The sequence below is a fragment of the Rhipicephalus sanguineus genome, chromosome 5, assembly GCF_013339695.2.
Source record: "Rhipicephalus sanguineus isolate Rsan-2018 chromosome 5, BIME_Rsan_1.4, whole genome shotgun sequence".
NCBI lineage: Eukaryota > Metazoa > Arthropoda > Arachnida > Ixodida > Ixodidae > Rhipicephalus > Rhipicephalus sanguineus.
Window position 1 is genome coordinate 184,359,980 of NC_051180.1, and position 17,726 is coordinate 184,377,705.

Consider the following 17,726-nt stretch of genomic DNA (forward strand, 5'->3'; position numbering starts at 1 on the left):
TTCTTTTTTTTTTTTTTTGGACCAGCCGCTGAAGGTTGACTAAAAGGTAACTTGTTCTGCACGCTTTGTGGAACCACGGCCGGGCTAGACTGCACGTGCGCGCTCAAGCGCGCACGTGCAGTCTAGCCCGGCCGTGGTGGGACGAAAGATGCCAGTTTGAATGACACAGAACAGACTCCTGTCTCTGAGAAAAAGATGGGAGAATTTGAAGACCCCTCGCTTTGCTGAAGAGCTGATGGCCCTGGGAGTGGGGAGGAAACTTTAGCTCGCTTCCATAAAGGCAGCAGTTGCTTTAGCAAAATAGTTGAGGCTTGTGCTCGTCGGTGCCTATTTGAAAGATGCAGGACGCAGAAGAAATCTTTTCTAGAAAGCCTGTTTCGCTCTTAACAAAAGCGCTGGGCTGTGTGAGGGGTGCTTCCCTAGTCTCGGATTGGGATGGATGCGGAATTTGAAGACCCCTCGCTTTGCTGAAGAGCTGAAGGCCCTGGGAGTGGGAGGAAACTTTAGCTCGCTTCCATAAAGGCAGCAGTTGCTTTAGCAAAATAGTTGAGGCTTGTGCTCGTCGGTGCCTATTTGAAAGATGCAGGACGCAGAAGAAATCTTTTCTAGAAAGCCTGTTTCGCTCTTAACAAAAGCGCTGGGCTGTGTGAGGGGTGCTTCCCTAGTCTCGGATTGGGATGGACACAGCGACCACCTGAAAAAATTCTACGTTCTGAAAAATGGCCTTCGGTAAGGTGAAAAGCGGGGGGGGGGGGTTGGCTTATAGCTTTGGGGGGGGGGCGATCGCCCAATCGCCCCCCCCCCTGGATCCGCCACTGAATTCACACCACACAGCGGCTTCTCACAACTAATTTTACCAGGAAGAACACTCACTATTCAAACCATGACCACGTACCACGTGCTTTTACATCATTGATAGCAAAAAAAAAAAAGCATGTGCTCCTGCAAAGATCAGAAAAGCCTTAAATAGTGAGTGTTCTTTCTAATGAACTTAGTTATGGGACGGCGCTGTACTTCTTCTCGTGTCCTCGTTTTCGCGTTACACATTCTTTCTTTTCTTGTTCTTGTGACACGACTGTTGTATCTTGATTTGTTCACTTCGTTTAGTGCTTGTTACTCCCACTCCTGCTTACAGCCTCAGTTAGAGGCTAGCAGTACTGTATAAATAAATAAATAAAAATGCATATTTAGTTCGCATGTATACGTGCGCAAACATGGTCATGCATGTAGGGAAATGGGTCCAACCCTCGCCACTCCCTTCAGAAACGATGTGCTCGCTCATAGCGACAATCTTGCTGAGAAATGAAAAAGAAATGTTGCATACGTAGCCCAGACGCACAGAAAAGGACGAGGGCAAGTAAAGAAGTTTGCAGCTTCATGGTGGAAAGGGTACAACTGGTATTGTCATCGGCGATCGCTTCGCCGTGCTTTCGTCCTGCATGGCTGACTGATGTCGACGGCAGCAACAACGCCTCCCCTCCCCCCTAGCTGATGTCTTGCCGATTACACAACACGAAACACTGGTGGGTAGGTAGGCGTGCGTTCTTCAGGGTTTGCGCCACCAGGAATGTGGTTTGTGATCATTCTTGGCCAATCACAATGCGCGAGGGTAAACAAGTCGGAAGCAGCCGAGCGCGGAGAAACGAGTCGAGTGAACACAGTGGAACCAGAGCGTACAAGCAGCTCTGAGATATGCACGTGTCGATACTGGTACGCGCAGAATCCACCATTTCGTTTTATACGCCAGCCTTTCATAAACACTGCACTAAACTTTTCTCGCAGTTGGCCTCAAAAGTTTAACGGAACGCGAGTCATAAAGAAGTGTGAACTGTTAGGCCGTGACGCTTTAACAGACATTATGATCCCGAATTGCCATGTAGGTTGCTGCATGAGCTACAAGAACGTTTCAATTGCAGACTGAGCTAAGCTCGAATTCTGCGTCATCGAGAATCGCGTGTCCCGTATAAGCTGGCCGATAAGAGGCACCTAATGGACACTCGCCAGCGAAGCCCGCGTCACGAGCCATGTATGTGCCAGTTCTGTACGGACGCGGCCGGCCTCTGCTCCCGCATCGAACGCCACCACAGCCGCTGAGGACGTGAAGGGAAAAACCACGGCGGACGCGACGGCCGATTGACATATGCGCGGCGTCGCGCGAGCCGTGCTTTCGTCGTTGCGAGTGCACGAGCACGCGCTCGCCGAAGCAGCCTCGTTTGTCACCGCGCCACGACTCGCACACGAGCAGTGAGGAGCGCAGCCACCAGAGTCGCAGTTGCAAAACGTTCACGCGAACAAGGTGAGACGATGAGTAACGTTGCACCACTCCATAAGACAAAAAAGAAGTAGTAAAATGGTAGTAAATACACCTAGTTACTACCGCCGACGGGCCTTTACTAGCTTTCTACTACGTATATAATGAAACGGACAATATGCTGTGTTTATTTTGCATCTAACTGCCACAGCAAAGAAAAATGTTCAGTGCCCACATAAGTAACTTTCAACTTATTGACATAGCGTAAATACACTTGAATGGATACCTGTGCAGTGTATTTACGCTATGTCAATAAGTTGAAAGTTACTTATGTGGGCACTGAACATTTTTCTTTGCTGTGGCAGTTAGATGCAAAATAAACACAGCATATTGTCCGTTTCATTATGGTCCATTGACAGTTACATGCCACGCCGCCACATACACATCATCAGATGGTATACATATTATATATATATATATATATCTCACTTTAATTACTTACCCTAACACATAGGCGCTCGCCCCCATGCAAGGTACCGCTATAAATACATCTGGAATCGCTCAGAGTACGGGCCCGTAACGATTTCTTTTTTCTTTCTTTTTTTGCATTAACGTTGTACTCAGTGGTGACAATGTGTGCACAATTACCCGCGCCTGTATCGTAATGTCGTAATGATGCGCTCGTGAATTTCACCGTTAAATACGATGGGCGAATTACGCTGCAAAATGATAGTATTACTAACGGTTACTGTCTTTTTGTGAGCCGAATTAGGAAATGTTAGTGCCATTTTTCAGGCAGTGGACTTACTATCACCAACGTTACTACGAGAATATTACTACTCAGTTGAATGTTGCGACAAACAGTTGCAACCTTGGAGTTCACCGTTACAATCATCCTTCTTTTCTTTTTTAAAACGTCCTTCAGAAGCTCGTGCAAGCACGCCTGTATAGCTACGACGAAACTCGGGAGTGCAACCCTTGTTATGGCGAAGAAACAGTGCAAGGATGCGGCAAACGCTGAAAAAGAGAACTTATCCTGCTAGAAAATTACGCTTTCACGGAGCCAAAAAGAAAATAAAACCTCGCGACACCGCTTCACCGCACAAGCTCGCCGTGACTACATAGATGTAGACCGCGTTTGCGGAATTACGTTGCGTTCCATGCCAAAACACGGCAAGTGTCAGGAAATTGTATTCAGCAAATAAAACCAACACACGAAAAAGAAAAGGACATTAAAATTCATGACGTCGCACCCGCATTCAGGTGCTGGGATTTCGCCGCGAGATTCAAAAATGAAACTTTGACCACTTTCTTTTCCAATGATCAACCCATGATGGCGAAATTAACAACACAATTCTTAAATGATCATTTATCGGTACCAATTGATTTAGTGTTTCCTTCAGGGGACATAAAATAGTATAAAATACAGCCTAACCTCGTTATAACGAAGTAGCATAGGGACCATAAATAAACTCGTTATATCCGATATTCGTTGTAACAATAGAGATAGAAACCTGCTTAAGTGGGCAATCTGGCGCGCGCAATAATCCTATAGATATAAAAGCGCATTATTCTACTCTTGAAACCCACTATAAAAGGTAATCCCCATCCTTTTGGTATTTCAAACTAACTCTAGTCGGATCACCGGCCGTCCGGCTCATGACGTCACCTGAAGTGCGCGCCTATTGGTGGAGGCTCGTGTGCATCCGCCTTTGAGGGGAAATGCGCCGCTGCCTTCTAAAGTTGTACCCGACTATAGTCCGCAGCATAAGCAGATGAAATTACAACAGAGCAAAGTTCGTTTCACAAAACAGGCCTGCGTTCACATTTATTTGACGGATGTGATCTTCGCCTGGTGGCTTTTCGCATAATTTGTGCATGAACCAAACAGCGAAGTCGAAGTAGAAAAGCGCCGACTTCTACGTGAAGTAGGAACAATACGAACGGTGAACGCGACGGCCGTGGAAAGACAAAAATCGACGTGGCGTGGGCCCTTCCAATTAAGAGCGAAATGATTCCTGTTCAACATATTAGTCATTAAAACCAACAAGTGAACCTCCAGTCATCGAAGTGACTGTGTACGCAACAAATAATTTTAGTTTGTCTGTAGACGTCTTACGGTTTACGTGTTGGACACTGCTGGTGGCGACACCTGATGACGCACAACCAAACCAAAGACATACAAAGCTAACATCGCAGAAAATCACACGGGTTACATAACTGCTGCTGTAAAGCACTGCCAGTCAGTCGTTAATTAACAGTACTTTCATTATTTTGCTTTGACAACACAGACGCGACTGAAGACTTTGGCAAAAGGTACTGTACTTGGGCAAAACGCCACAAGGCGTCGCTACTAGCGCTGCCACCACAAAGCCGTAGATCTGGCGAATGGGCGGGGCAGTGACGTCGCGGCGATGACGCCATTCACGTCACCGCCACGCCTCCGCTCCGGCGCCGTCCGTCATATATATAGTCTTTCCGCTCGACGGGCGCACGGCTGCCCATTCGTGAAATCTAGCGCTTCTAAACAAATTGCGAAAGCGAAATTGTGCAAGCACATTGTTGTACAAGTTTAATGAAGAATATGGAGAGAATTACAGGTGTCCAAATCATCGAGAAACGGACTTCTAGAGTTGTGTACGCTGATTCGAGTCCACGACGTTCTACGATGCGCGCTGCGCATCGTAGCACACGTACGCGTTGCAGCGTGTCAGCGCTTGACTTTTTGACGCGGCGCCGGCGCGCAGCTTCGCGTAGCCGCGCGCCCTCTCTCCCCATAGGGAGAGGGCGCGGCGCCGCGTCAAAAGGTCACGCGCTGACACGCTGCAACGCGTACGTGTGTTCAGTTAGGCGCTCGTTCCTGCGTTGTTCGGCATCGCCGTTGGCATCATCGGCGTAACCGATAGAGCGAACGAGGACGAAAGACAGTCTGTCGATATCACGAGTCGCTGACCTCTAACATCGCTTTCTTCCTCCGTCACGCGCGCTCGCCCTTCGGTCGGAGCTCGTGCCCATGCAGGGCTGGCGGCTGCGCTGCGACTGTCTCGCTTGTCGTGACGGGTATGTCGATGTCAGCGTTTCGCTTGGTTCGCGACTCCTGCAATGCACAGAGTGGTGTGCGTATCACTCGAGCACTGGAAGTTTCTGTGGCAATATGTAACGAATGTTGCAATACGGATAGCCAGAACGTCGAACACAGTTAACGTTGCCTCAACGCAAAGCTGTGCTCAGAATTCACATAAGGGAGTATCGTAATCATCGGTGACTTTTTGTGCAATGAAGATCTGTGGGTTTGCGTCTATTTTGGTTTGTCTTCTTGATTAATTTTTTTGAAGCTTAGGTTCAATAATAACGACGCTTGGTAATGTTTCTGACGCTGAAGATGTTTAGTACGGTTCGGCTGGCGCTTCTCTGCACAGTGATCTCGTGAGACGTTTTTCGACCCTGCGTTGATGCTCGCTCCGAAGTTGGAGTTGAACTGTTGAGTGTACTGTACACATAACATTGATTTCTTTATTTGCTTCGGGAGCGGAGTACCGGCGAGTGCGCAAGATCACTACAGTCAGAAATCGGATCTCCCATGCTCGCGCTTTCTACAGTATGGCGGTGTTCATGCAAGTAGAATTCGCGCTGTTGAATGTCATGGTTATTAAAGCATTGCTTTTAGGGCGAACGCCTTAGATGCCTCATGAAACGCGCGAATTGACTGGAGTCCCGAGGCTTCGCCAACACGAGTGAGGCAAAAAAAAAATCATGTGATGAAGTCTCCAGGACGTCGTAGATAGCTCAAATTTGTGACGTGACAATGACGTCGTGTTGACGCCAGATTACGTTACGTCATCTGATAACTTCATCACATGACATCGGCGCTTTGAACAGCCTCTCTGATGGCCCACAAATCACGGAGGCAATGCAAGACCCGGGGACGTGCAGAAAGCTTGCAACGCCTCCGATCTTGGAAAGCAAGAGCGTGCATCAGTGTTGTACACGTTCCTCTAAAACAGGAACGACAGCTCGTTCCTCGTTCCTTCTTAATTTTGAAACGAGTTCCCGTTACAAGTTCCCTTAACGCGGAAGGAACGCGTTCCAGTTACAATTCGAAAATTGGAACGTCTCGTTACATTAGCGTTACATTTGACTTTTTAATCAAAATATAGTGCAGGATAACCCTGAGGGGAAATAAAGTGAGCAATATAAAACTCACATCTAGCTACATATATAATACGAATTTGACATCGCCGGAAGCAGGTGTACATAAAACGAATCTAAAGAAACGCGCCTAGACAAATTTGTTTAAAGACCACCGGCAATACTACACACGTCTAACTGCAACTTTCGTGCTCGTCTATACAAATGCAACACATGTGGCACTTTCCACGTAGGTCTTCAAGTGCACAGTCAGGATACTGCACTTCAGATATTGAACCAGAAATTTCCACACATACACCAACATAATTAAATTTCTTGCGCGAAAAACCTCATCAAAAGGGACAATGCATAGGCGTTTGATGAGTGGTGATTCAATATTATTTTGTCAGTAGAAAATAATGTCCACGATACATACTCGCAACTTAGTAAAGTCCCTTGTTCGCACTCATCAACAGTTGCACCTGGGTGTTGGTATCCGACAGACAAACATGAATTCTCGTCAGCACTTCGTTGGCAATGTTCAAAACACGTTCCATGGAAGTGCTAGGGGGTACTGCCGTGTTGTACACCAATCAGAACAAAGTCAACCGAGGTCGTAGGGGCCAGGACAGGCTCAGCGGGCGCAACAAGAATATAGCGCTGGATGTACGCCTATTGTTTATTGCATGACAGAGACGTTAAGAATGCGATGGCTGTCGAACTGAACTCTAATATTGTAGACCGATAGCCGCGGATATAACTCGCATGTTGAAGGAACACCTTCAACAAGGTTTTAAACTGCGCGAAGAAGACCGGACGATAACAGGAACATGCATACGCACACACAAGCGCAGACCTTCCAACTGACTTTATTTACGGAAAGCAGGTGATTTATGAGTTCTTCAAAATAACAAAACACAAAAGCAAGAAACAATCGTGCAATTACAATGTTAAAAACAATAACAAGAACGCGTGCGCATCACGTACGCGGGAGTGACCTCATGTGTCCATCTAAGAATTCCATCTCTTGATAGTGATATGGAAGGAGAGCTGACGCAGCTATCTCCTTTTTTTGCGATGTAAAACGCCTCGACGATTTCCCTTTCAGCTCTAGATTTAGCTTCGATAGGAATTTTGTATTTTTCGGATCAGGCAAACAGTTTCTGCTATCGCATTTCTTGCAAAGCACCTAGGCCAGATTGCTGCCCGTGCCAGTGCGCAAGGATCGGTTGTGCTCCTGTGCACGCTCATTGAAACATCGGATGGTTTGGCCTATATGTAAGACCGACCGCACGAATAGGGCATCTCGTATGTAACGTTAGAAACGCAACTGGTATACTTCATGTGATGGTTCTTCTTGCATGACATCTCTTGTTTTGTTCTTGTCAGAAGTCGGCACACTTCTTTAAGCTTGCAAGGTTCCAAGAAGACGACGCGAATCCCTTACCGTTGTGTGGCCGTCTCAACGCACTGTTGCTCAGTGCACCTTCCTTTACTTTATCGTCTAAAGAAACAGTGCCTGAAAATGTTCACCTGATCACGGCATTACATGGTCGGTCTCGGCGTCGCGCGCTTCCCTGCACCTCGGCGAGTGCCTTGAAGTGCAAACACAGAACACTTATACGTGCAAACCAGGATGCTTCATAGTCACGTGACAGGTGAACGGTAGATTTTTGCGCCTCACGCGGTCGCCCATCCGCCCTGCTCTGCATGATGCGCTGTATGCGTGCGCTTGTCCAATGAGGTGGAACGTTTATAGAAGGAACGCCGTTCCCTCTGCCGTTCCCTCGTAAACGTAACGAGTTACCGTTACAGTTCCACCGGTCCTCAATGTAACAGTGGCGTTCCTCCGTTCCTCCCAAAAGGAACTAGTTCCTGGAACGTCGTTCCTTGGAACGCCGTTCCGTACAACACTGGCGTGCATAAGCAAGTGGCTTGGAGTCCCCTTCACTAAAACTCTCTAATAAGAGAAAAAAAAACTCACTGGGTCCCTTATGCATTTGCCAAAGACCACTCGAAGGCGAAAGCCGTCTTCCTTTTCTTCAGTCGATGTATTGTTCCTCACCCCACACCCCCTCCGAATGCTTTGTGGACCTAGCATGGTTTTGCACTGCCTCCAAGGTCGGAGGCAATGCAAGCTTTGTACATCTTATCTGGTTTCGCACTCTCTCCGTGATCGGTCGGCTGATCACGAAGGCAGTGCAAATTGACGAAGTCATGTGATGGCGTCATCGCGTGGTCACGTTACTCGACGTCATCATGACGTCACAAGCTTTGGTCGTATGGCGACGTCATTACGTAATGGTTTTTTCACAACCCTCGTGTTGACGCCACCGACGGGGGATGCCGACGCCTCGGACGCCAGCGGTCAATCTTCGTGTTTGCTGAGGCATCTAATGTTTTCGCTGGAGCAGGTGCAGGGCCTCTAGAAGGCGAGTTTTAAAACAAGACCAGGTAAGGTGCCGAAAGCTTGCAACGCCTCCGATCCTGGAGGCATTAAAAATGATGCGATGACGTCACCAGGACGTCATAGATAGCTAAAATTTGTGACGTGACAATGAAGTCACGTGTACGTCAGATTACGTTACGTCATCTGATAACTTCATCACGTGACATCGGCGCTTTGCACAGCCTCTGTGATCGGCCCACCAATCACGGAAGCAATGCAAGACCCGGGGACGTGCAGAAAGCTTGCAACGCCTCCGATCTCGGAACGCAAGAGCGTGCATCAGCAAGCGGCTTGTAGTCCCCAGCACTAAAACTCTCTAGTAAGAGAAAAAAAAACTCACAGGGTCCTTTATGCATTTACCTAAGACCACTCGAAGGCGAAAGCCGTCTTCATTTTCTTCAGTCGATGCATTGTTTCTCACCCCCCCCCCCCTCCTCCGAAAGCTTTGTGGACCTAACATGGTTTTGCACTGTGTTACGATCGGCCCCTGCGCCGAAAAAGGAAGCGGCGTCCCCTGTTCTTCAAACCGGGCGCCGAAGGGCTGCTTGCCAACTGACAGCGGTTCAGGCAATTGTACAGGGGTGCAACAGCCGAAATAGGATTTGGAGCAATTTTTGGAGCAGCAAAATCTTGCTTTTGGAGCACAAAAGTCCAAATTTGGAGCAGGTTGCGAAAAAAAACCTGAATTTTTTAAATAACAAAGAAGGCTTACTTTTCGAAAAGAAAACAAAAATACGCAGAAACCATTCAACATCAGCTAATTCTTACACAGTGCACGTGAACACTGCTATTTCAATAAAAGCAGTATGTTGAGCCACCCCACAGTGCGAACAATGACTAAGTCCACATTAACATTTGCAGGACATGTCAAATAATTCGACAGGCACTGGAAATGGTAATGTGGACCTGCGAACCTCGCAACCTGGAAATTTGGGAGATTCGTAAAGCAGGAGCAAGTGGGGGTAGCGAGAAAACTGGCATATGCTTTTGTCTATTGTTTCTCAAGGCCGCAGAAACGCCATACGCAGCAGCTCCAAATGATTGCCAATAATTTTTTAGACGTCAGCGATCATACTAGCACTCGTGATTAGACTGTGCGTGCACGAATGGGTAATTAAGGAACAAAATGTGCTGTGTCCCTGACAGCTAGTACTAATAGCCCTCTTCTCAATCTCAATATGCTTTTCCGCAGGACACCAGTGTAATCCGGCAAAAGTGGCTTAAAAAACAAGCATAAGGAAATTTGAGAACTACTGTCCTTTTCCGTTGCGATAGAAACTATATGGACACTCTCGACGAGTTATTGCCGTCATCTCCCGTATAAAGTCCAAATTGATAACATATCTCTGGGCATAGTATGTTCTACCGTGGGTGAAAGCGCGCGAGTGCGTGCGACGAACCCAGCTGAAGAAGATATCAAACGAGCCAGCCCATCTCCGTCGCTCGGAGGGCGCATGCGATAACACCACTCCGCTTGGGAAGCCTGCCATCGAAGCATAGAGGAAATGCCCCGCCCGTCTTGAACGAGCATGAAAAGACGCGAGGGGGCGGGCGGGGCTGTCGCTCGAGCAGCAACTTTTGAACTTTGATTCTAAGGCGCGGTCGCGATCGCTGGCGCGCGCGCTATCTCGGCAGCCATTAGCAGGAGGCTCGTATATCCTGCTACGTCCTGCGCCCTCAATGCGAAAACGCTGCGCAGAAAGAGCATCTTTCCCTGGAAACGCCGTATTCTCTTACACCAACGTTTTGTAGAGTTACGCGAGATCGGATACGAAAGAGCTTGCTGCCAGCTTCACTTGGTATAGCATTACAATTTGTTGCTATCGCATTCATTGCTTCGTCCTTCCGGTGAAGCTGACTTTTTTCTTTTCTTTCGCGGGGGGTTAGGGTTAGGGTCCGCGCGTCTGTATTGGATGACGATGCCCACACTGTAGATGACCAACGCGGCCTCCATTTCTAGCTCAAATTTGCGCAACTGAGAAAATTTTAAGCTGGTCGGGCATTTTGGCGCAGCGTGGCGCAATTTTAACAAATTTCACGGTTTTGGCTCAGCTTGGCGCAAAAATAAGGAATTGCATCAAATTGGCGCAATTGGCGCAGCTGTTGCATCCCTGAATTTGTATTGTCCTCCCGAGACGGGAAGCGAGGCGCCATGCAGTCCGACATACCAAGGTTCGACGAGTCGACCGGAATGGTTTCCAGTCGCGACTTCTTCCTTGGTCACACGCTCGGCTGTCCGAGCGTGTGACCCATCGCCCTACGGCCTTCACACGGCAAGAAAGAACGTCTTGGTACCACAGGTGCAAAGTGCGGTGGCCACGCCCCAGTCGAAGACGATGACCTGGGCAGGTGTGGGTGGCACCCTCATTAGTGCTGTCTGTGACGTGGTTGGACCGTCCCAACTTGGAGCAATTCCCCCATCTAGGGATCTGGGGAAAAGAGACCCTTTAAAACGAGCCCCTGCGGGCTCATTCGGCACGAAATCGTCATGATGTAGAGACGAAATTCTCGTCCTGTAAAACGGAATTGTCATGTAGACACGAGATCGCCATGTAAATAAAACCCACGTTACGTTTCCCTTCAGTCCCTTCATGCTGCCTCTGCATCTTCGTCCCGAGTCTCCGGTGACTACAAAGGCCGGTCGCAACAACTGGTAGCAGCGGTGGGATATGACGGATCGACGGAAAGCGACATGGACCGGAGGTCAGCCGAAAGGCCTGGAACCAGGAATTCGGCGGGATCGACGCAGCGTACCATGACCGCACGGTATGGGGTGAGTGCCTGGCTTTGCGCTTGAGATGTATCGAGTCTTTTAGCCTACAGACCTGTTAAAAGATAGATAAAACCAGCAACTGCCTAGGAACTGTGGTTGTTATCTCAGCACAGAGCAGCACTCGGTGATGATCTGAGCATGATAGGATAAGCAGTGTACCTCAGATTATCTGATAGAGGAAGACGAGGGTTCGTTGCGGGAGTGTTTTGGGATGTTTGAGGCTGTAGAAGAGTGAAAGAGAAACAGGAAAGAGGTAGAAAGAGACTGTTGGCCACGTGTTGCTGCTTGTGTGGTTGGCTTTTGGTTTCTGCCGTGGGATTTGCCAGGCTTCAATTTCTCTAGACCCAGAATTGAAACGCTGGTGGGTTTGTTTGTGTTTTGTCAGAGCTGAGCCAAAGCAAAGTAGTCGCCATGGACCTGGTGAGATTGACGAGGGATAGCCTGTTGGAGTTGTGTTGGGAGCTCGACATACAGGCAGATGACGATACGCCTGCGTCAGAACTCCGCGAAATAACAGTAGGAAGCAAGAACAACCAGGAGTATATAGAATACTTCGGGAATCTAATCTTAACAAATCAAGAAAAGCAAGTAGAGCAGGCAAAATGGAATGAGGAGTGTGAAAGGCTGGAACGTCTGATGAGATTGACGAAGGATAGCCTGTTGCAGTTGTGTTGGGAGCTGGACATAGAGGTAGACGACGATACGCCTACATCTAAAATCTTCGAAATAATAGTCGGAAGCAAGAACAACGAGGAGGATATTGATTACTTTTGGAATCTAATCTTAAATGATCAGGAACAGAAAATAGAGAGAGGCAAAAAGGGTTGAAGAACATAGGAAGGCGATGAAAGCATTAGACGAGGAGATTGAAAGACTAGAACGCGGGTTAGATACGAAGCAGCGGAGTGGTCATTCTGTAGATGTAGCGCAAGAGAGGTGCGAGGAATAATCGGGTACGTCGCAATTCAGAGCCGCAGAGAAGGCTAGCACGTGTGAAGATAGCAGCAGGTTCAAGAATGAACCGAGGTTAGCAGCTGCGAAAGATGCGGCGCACGGAGGAGAGGCCGCTGAAGGCCAGAATAAGTGCGACAAGGTCAAGTTGTGCCAGTGGAATTCTAGAGAAACGGCAAAGACAGTCGTGGAAAAGCTGGCACAAACACCAAGTGAGAGTATCGCAACGGTGGATCTTGCATGCGGTGTTCCAGGATATTTCGACCCGCTGGGCAAGAACACCAGCGTAAGTTCAGGAAGTGGCGCGAACGAAGTGAATAGAGAGCACAAAGCAGTTGGAGACAGCTCCCAGGCATGCGAGCTAGGTTGTTCGGAGGAAAACAGCTGCATTGTTGCCATAGGCGTTAAGCTGTCCGAAAGTCTCGAGAGGGAAGAAAAAGATGATAAATCATTTAGACTGAGCGGGTGAGACAGCTAGCGAAAGCAGCGAAGGTGCTGATGAGCAAGAGATGCGACCGGGAGTCTCAAAAATAGAGAGTTTTAGCAAGCTACGGAAATACGGTACGGAAATACGGTGAGGCAGTACGGTAGCGTTCCTCCTTTCCCGCTGGTTGTGCTTTTGCCGCTCCCCGTTTCAGTGACAATGCGTACCCCAAACGACAGGTGTCTCGTTAACAATGCTTAGGCTGACGGGCAACAATGAGGCGTGACAACCCCACAGTAAATTTCGAAAAAGCTTTTGTGGTGTTGGGGTGCCTTCCCGGCAAAACGGTCGACGACCTGGAAAGGAGGAGTGGTATCGTCACACGGTAGCGTATTTGCGTACCGTATTTCCGTATCTGGCTAAAACTCTCTAATGAGCCCCAAGAAGCGGCGTAGACGGAAGAGACGCCGTCGAGCCAGGGGCGCGGTAAAAGGGACGAGGAGTTCGAAGAAAGGCTCTGAATGTTTGAGCGTAGTAGGCAGAGAGAGGCGTTTGTCATCGGCGTCAAAGTTGTTTTACATGCGTCCCAGCCGCCGGACGAAAAGAAAAAGAAAAGCGCATTGTGCGCAGGTGCAGCCAGAGGGAAGGAGTCAGTCAGCCTCCCGTGTGCAGGGTCCGTGGTTCCCAAGAAGTAGCCGAACCATAGCCGAACGATGGGAAGAATGCAGGCCTCCAGCGAAGAGCTTGGTGGGGTTCGGAGGTGAAGCGAATGGGTTTCGCGATTGTTGTAGTCCCCGTCCGACAAGAAAGGCCCACAGGGCGCGACCGCCGCGCGTACGTCTGAAAAATGAGTGACATCCGAAAGCTTTTGGGATATTGTCGCTACCGGACTTGTTTGTTTCATTTTGAATTTTGTTTTCTTTGCTTATTTTGGTTTTGGAATAGTTTTCGTTTGGCATCTCGGCTACGAGATATTGTTCAAGTAACTGTTAAGTTCTGCTTATTTCTAAAGCTGTATGTGTATTTCTTAAGTTTTGCGTGTTTCTTTTGAGGATAAGCGGAGTGCGGTTGCGTAACGACAAGCATCGGACCGTGCGTTAGGGTGTGTCCTACGAGTAGGTTATTGAGAGCGACGATAGGAGTGTTTTAAGAGTGACCTTGGCAGTTGATTTTGAGTGCGCGTGAGGAAGCAAGAATATTCTTTGCGAGTTTTTTTCAGGGCTCATGCGAAAGTTCTTTTGTTTATTTATTGTTTTATTCGCATGTGTCCTGTGTGGACGTGAGTTTATGTGTTTGTTTATAAGAAGTGTGACCGCAAAGGAGAGTTAGTAGTACATCCGCGCAGTAGCACTAGTACGTGCAATTGCGGACGTGAATAGTGAATGGCGCTCCTTGTGTTAGTGCAGCAGGACAGTTTGCTTTTCGTCAGCTCAAAGGAACTTGACGACTAGCTTTGGCGGCACAAGAGTTTGGGATCAAAAGATAGGTTGAAGCATGAGGCTTTTGAGTATGAGGCCTGGCTGACTTACAGCGGATTACTAGCGCTGGCACACGGGTACGCCACGGAGGGCACATCTCTTGGGAGTTCATGTTTGTTCAAGGCAGTTTAATAGGAAGCTTATACTCGTATCGGTATTGGGGGCTTCAGCGAGAGCTCGGAGAAACGCTTCGATTGCTGCTTTGTGTTTTAGTTGTACTATTTAAGGCAGGGTGTTTTCACATGATTTTGTTTTGGACTCGATGAGTGTCAGTGCGGGCAGGGCGCTCTCCTGTGCCTGTGGTTGTGTGTGTGTGTGTGTGTGTGTGTGTGTATGCGTATTCCCAGGAAGAAAGCACTGAGGAACGAGTGCGAGAGTCCATGGCCGCGGCGGTCGCATTTCGACTAAGGCGAAATACTAAAGGCTTAGATTTAGATGCACGTTAGGGGGGTCCCGAAGCACTTTTTCACGCAATGATCGAACGACGTCCGTAACGGGGTTTATTGCCTCCCGAATCGCGATCGCCGCAAAAATTTTTCGAATTCGTCAATTACGAGAGGAGTCACCGGGATTTGCCGCACGCTTGTAGCGCTTCGTCTCCTCTTTCTTGCCGACGAGCGCACTGGAAGCTACACAGGGAATGGTGGCAAAGAAGTAAGCGCGCGTCGCGACATTGCTCTCTCCATGCAGGTGTGATTCCGGAATAGTGTCCCGTGGCAAGAAGTGCATCTGATCCAAACGCCGCTCTTCGTTTATGCCGGCTATCGACCATTAGCAGCAATGTGTTGTGTGACAAAATCTGTATATGGCAGCCCTGCGAACAGCGTGAATACGGGCCGCTGTATGCCGACAGGGCGCTCGAGAAAGCAACTTGCGAAAGAACTCTCCTTGCCGCACACGACTGCAAGATTCGGCTCAGGTGTTCGCAGCAGTGCCTGCTTTTCGCTTTATGCTTTCTGCACCAAGCACGAGGGGTGGTTCGGGGCCTCTTTAAAGAACCCAACTTACCGAAGCCCACTACGCTTGCGTCATTATCGTGGTTTTGACACTGCAGGTATGATTATTATTAAAACAATAAACCATCTCGACGTGCCCGGTCTCCTGCCGCACTGATGCGATTAGCCTTCGCAGCAAAATGACATGGATGACATGTCAAGCGCCAGCTTCGCATTCTAAGAATCGGCGGCGTACGACGAAGACGAAACGTAACAGCTAGCACACCGTGGTAGCTGTAGAGAACGCGGGTTCCATTCCCAACCACGGCGGCCGCATTTCGATGGGGGCGAAACGCAAAGGACACCCGCGTGCATTGTTAAAGAATCTCGTGTGGCCAAAATTAATTCGGAGTGCCCCACTACGGCGCGCAATCGAATGATATCGTGGTTTCGGCACGTATAGCTCCGGAATTTTTAACCATACAAAAAAATGCACGTGATTCGTCCGAAATGAAGCCGGCAATCGAACTCTCGACCTCGCTGTCGGCATGCATGCAGATTCAGCGCTGCAGCTGCCTCCCTCTCACCTTGACACTCGAAGCCTAACGGCGTGCGATGCACGAGAACGAGACGGCACTGAAACGAGTCGAAGTCAGCCTCGAGGCACGCGTGATGAAATTCACCGAGAGCACGCGCTTTCCGGCTGCACCAAGCGTCGGCAGCTGCAATGCATGCGGCCATTCAGCTACAAAAAAAAAAAGAAATTCCTTATTTCACATGGCACGATATCGAACGTGCGATCCCCGCGCGTGCGACATTTTAAGTGTTTGGAAGCGGGCCCAGCTGCATACGCAATAGATCGCACGACGACACACAGTTCGCTTAATAAGTGCTCAAGCCTACACGCGAAAGTCCAGAAGAAGAAAAAGCATTCCACAAACGGATTGAACGATCGCCAAGTGAAAGTACTGATCTCCCGTACACAACCGATCGTCCGCCGTTTAAACTCCAGTAATTAGCCTTCAAACCCAGTTTAAAACCCTACAACAGTTCCTGTACATTCTCCTAGTTGTCATCGTTGTAGCGTATATATTAAGGGTTTACCCTGTAAGCTCCCCTAAAGGGCGAAAAAATGAAAACATTCCAAGCATACATCCGTATCAATTCGAATTGATGCAGAGCGTCAAGCTGTATATCGAAGCAATGCTCGTCTTTCCTCCGATTCAACCTTGACACTCCATAACAAGAAAAAAATAAATTACCGGTCGAAACGAACCTTGCACGTTCGCATACCGCTGAAGGGACACTGAAGAGAGAACCGATTTTTCTCATATTAATGAATCACTCCTTCACGATTCCAAAATCCTCACGCTTGACGCGAGAAGAGGCGCAAAAAAGAAAATGCTGGTGGCGGTGTCAGCATGAAATTCACGCACCAAACGCCTTGACGTCACGAATATTGACGGCGCCTACTGGGTCCTAAATAGTTCCTAATCGGTAAAAATGAAGTTCGATGTGCTCCGAGGGGGCCACAGACTTAACAGACCAACTTTCAGGAAGTTTCATTGAGTCAATGTCCCCAAAATATGAAAAATAAACTTTAAAATGCGTGACGTCAGGCGCCGAGATTTCAGCGCGAAATTTAAAAATGATATCTTGACCTTGATTTTTTCCTCTATTAACAAAGTTATGGTGAAATTAATGACATCATATTTCGCAAAGTACACTTTATCAATTGTACTGTAATATATGATCAATCCGATTCACTGTTTCACTTTAGTTTAAAGGGACACTAAAGGCAAATATTAAGTCGACGTTGATTGTTGAAATAGTGGTCCAGAAACCTCACAGTGCTACTTTTATGCCAAGAAAGTGCTTATTTTGAAATAACATCACGTTTTAGTGGTCCGCATCGCGTTAGCGCACTTCAAATCACCCGCCTGAAATCAGACTTTCATACGTCACTGCTGCTGTGCCCAACGTTGCCCGCCTTTACTGCGCGGCCGCCGACACTAGTAGCAGCAGAGCGAAAGTAGCGGGACCCACAGCAGCAACAACGGCCATCGAAGCCATTGAAGCTTGCCAGATGTTCTCTGGCTTGCCGCAATCGCTGCAATGGATGTGGACGGAAAACTTGACAACGAGACATTGGCTCGCGACGCTGGGCTCCAATTCAGCGACTTGAGCCCCGATGAACGCGGTATGCCGCTGAGGGCTCGTAGTGCCGGCGTCGTTGCATGCGGCATTTTGTCGAACTTTCTGTCAGAGCGACTTTCACGAGCGCGCAAAACACACGCGGCAGTACGCGATCCCGAAACTACCACTGAGACGCGACGA

The 17,726-nt window shown here is 48.5% G+C and overlaps 1 protein-coding gene and 1 long non-coding RNA gene across 2 annotated transcripts in view; one reads left to right on the forward strand and one right to left on the reverse strand.

The window, feature by feature from the left end:
• Positions 1–17,726, reverse strand: part of LOC119394503 (uncharacterized) — a 146,385-nt gene that overhangs the window by 104,552 nt on the left and 24,107 nt on the right.
• The window catches only part of LOC119394506 (uncharacterized), an 82,384-nt gene continuing 66,845 nt past the window's right edge, over positions 2,188–17,726 (forward strand). Inside the window, exons 1-2 of the long non-coding RNA XR_005184158.1 lie at positions 2,188–2,296; positions 11,413–11,601. This is a non-coding gene — a long non-coding RNA (uncharacterized LOC119394506). The remainder of the gene's footprint in view (positions 2,297–11,412; positions 11,602–17,726) is intronic.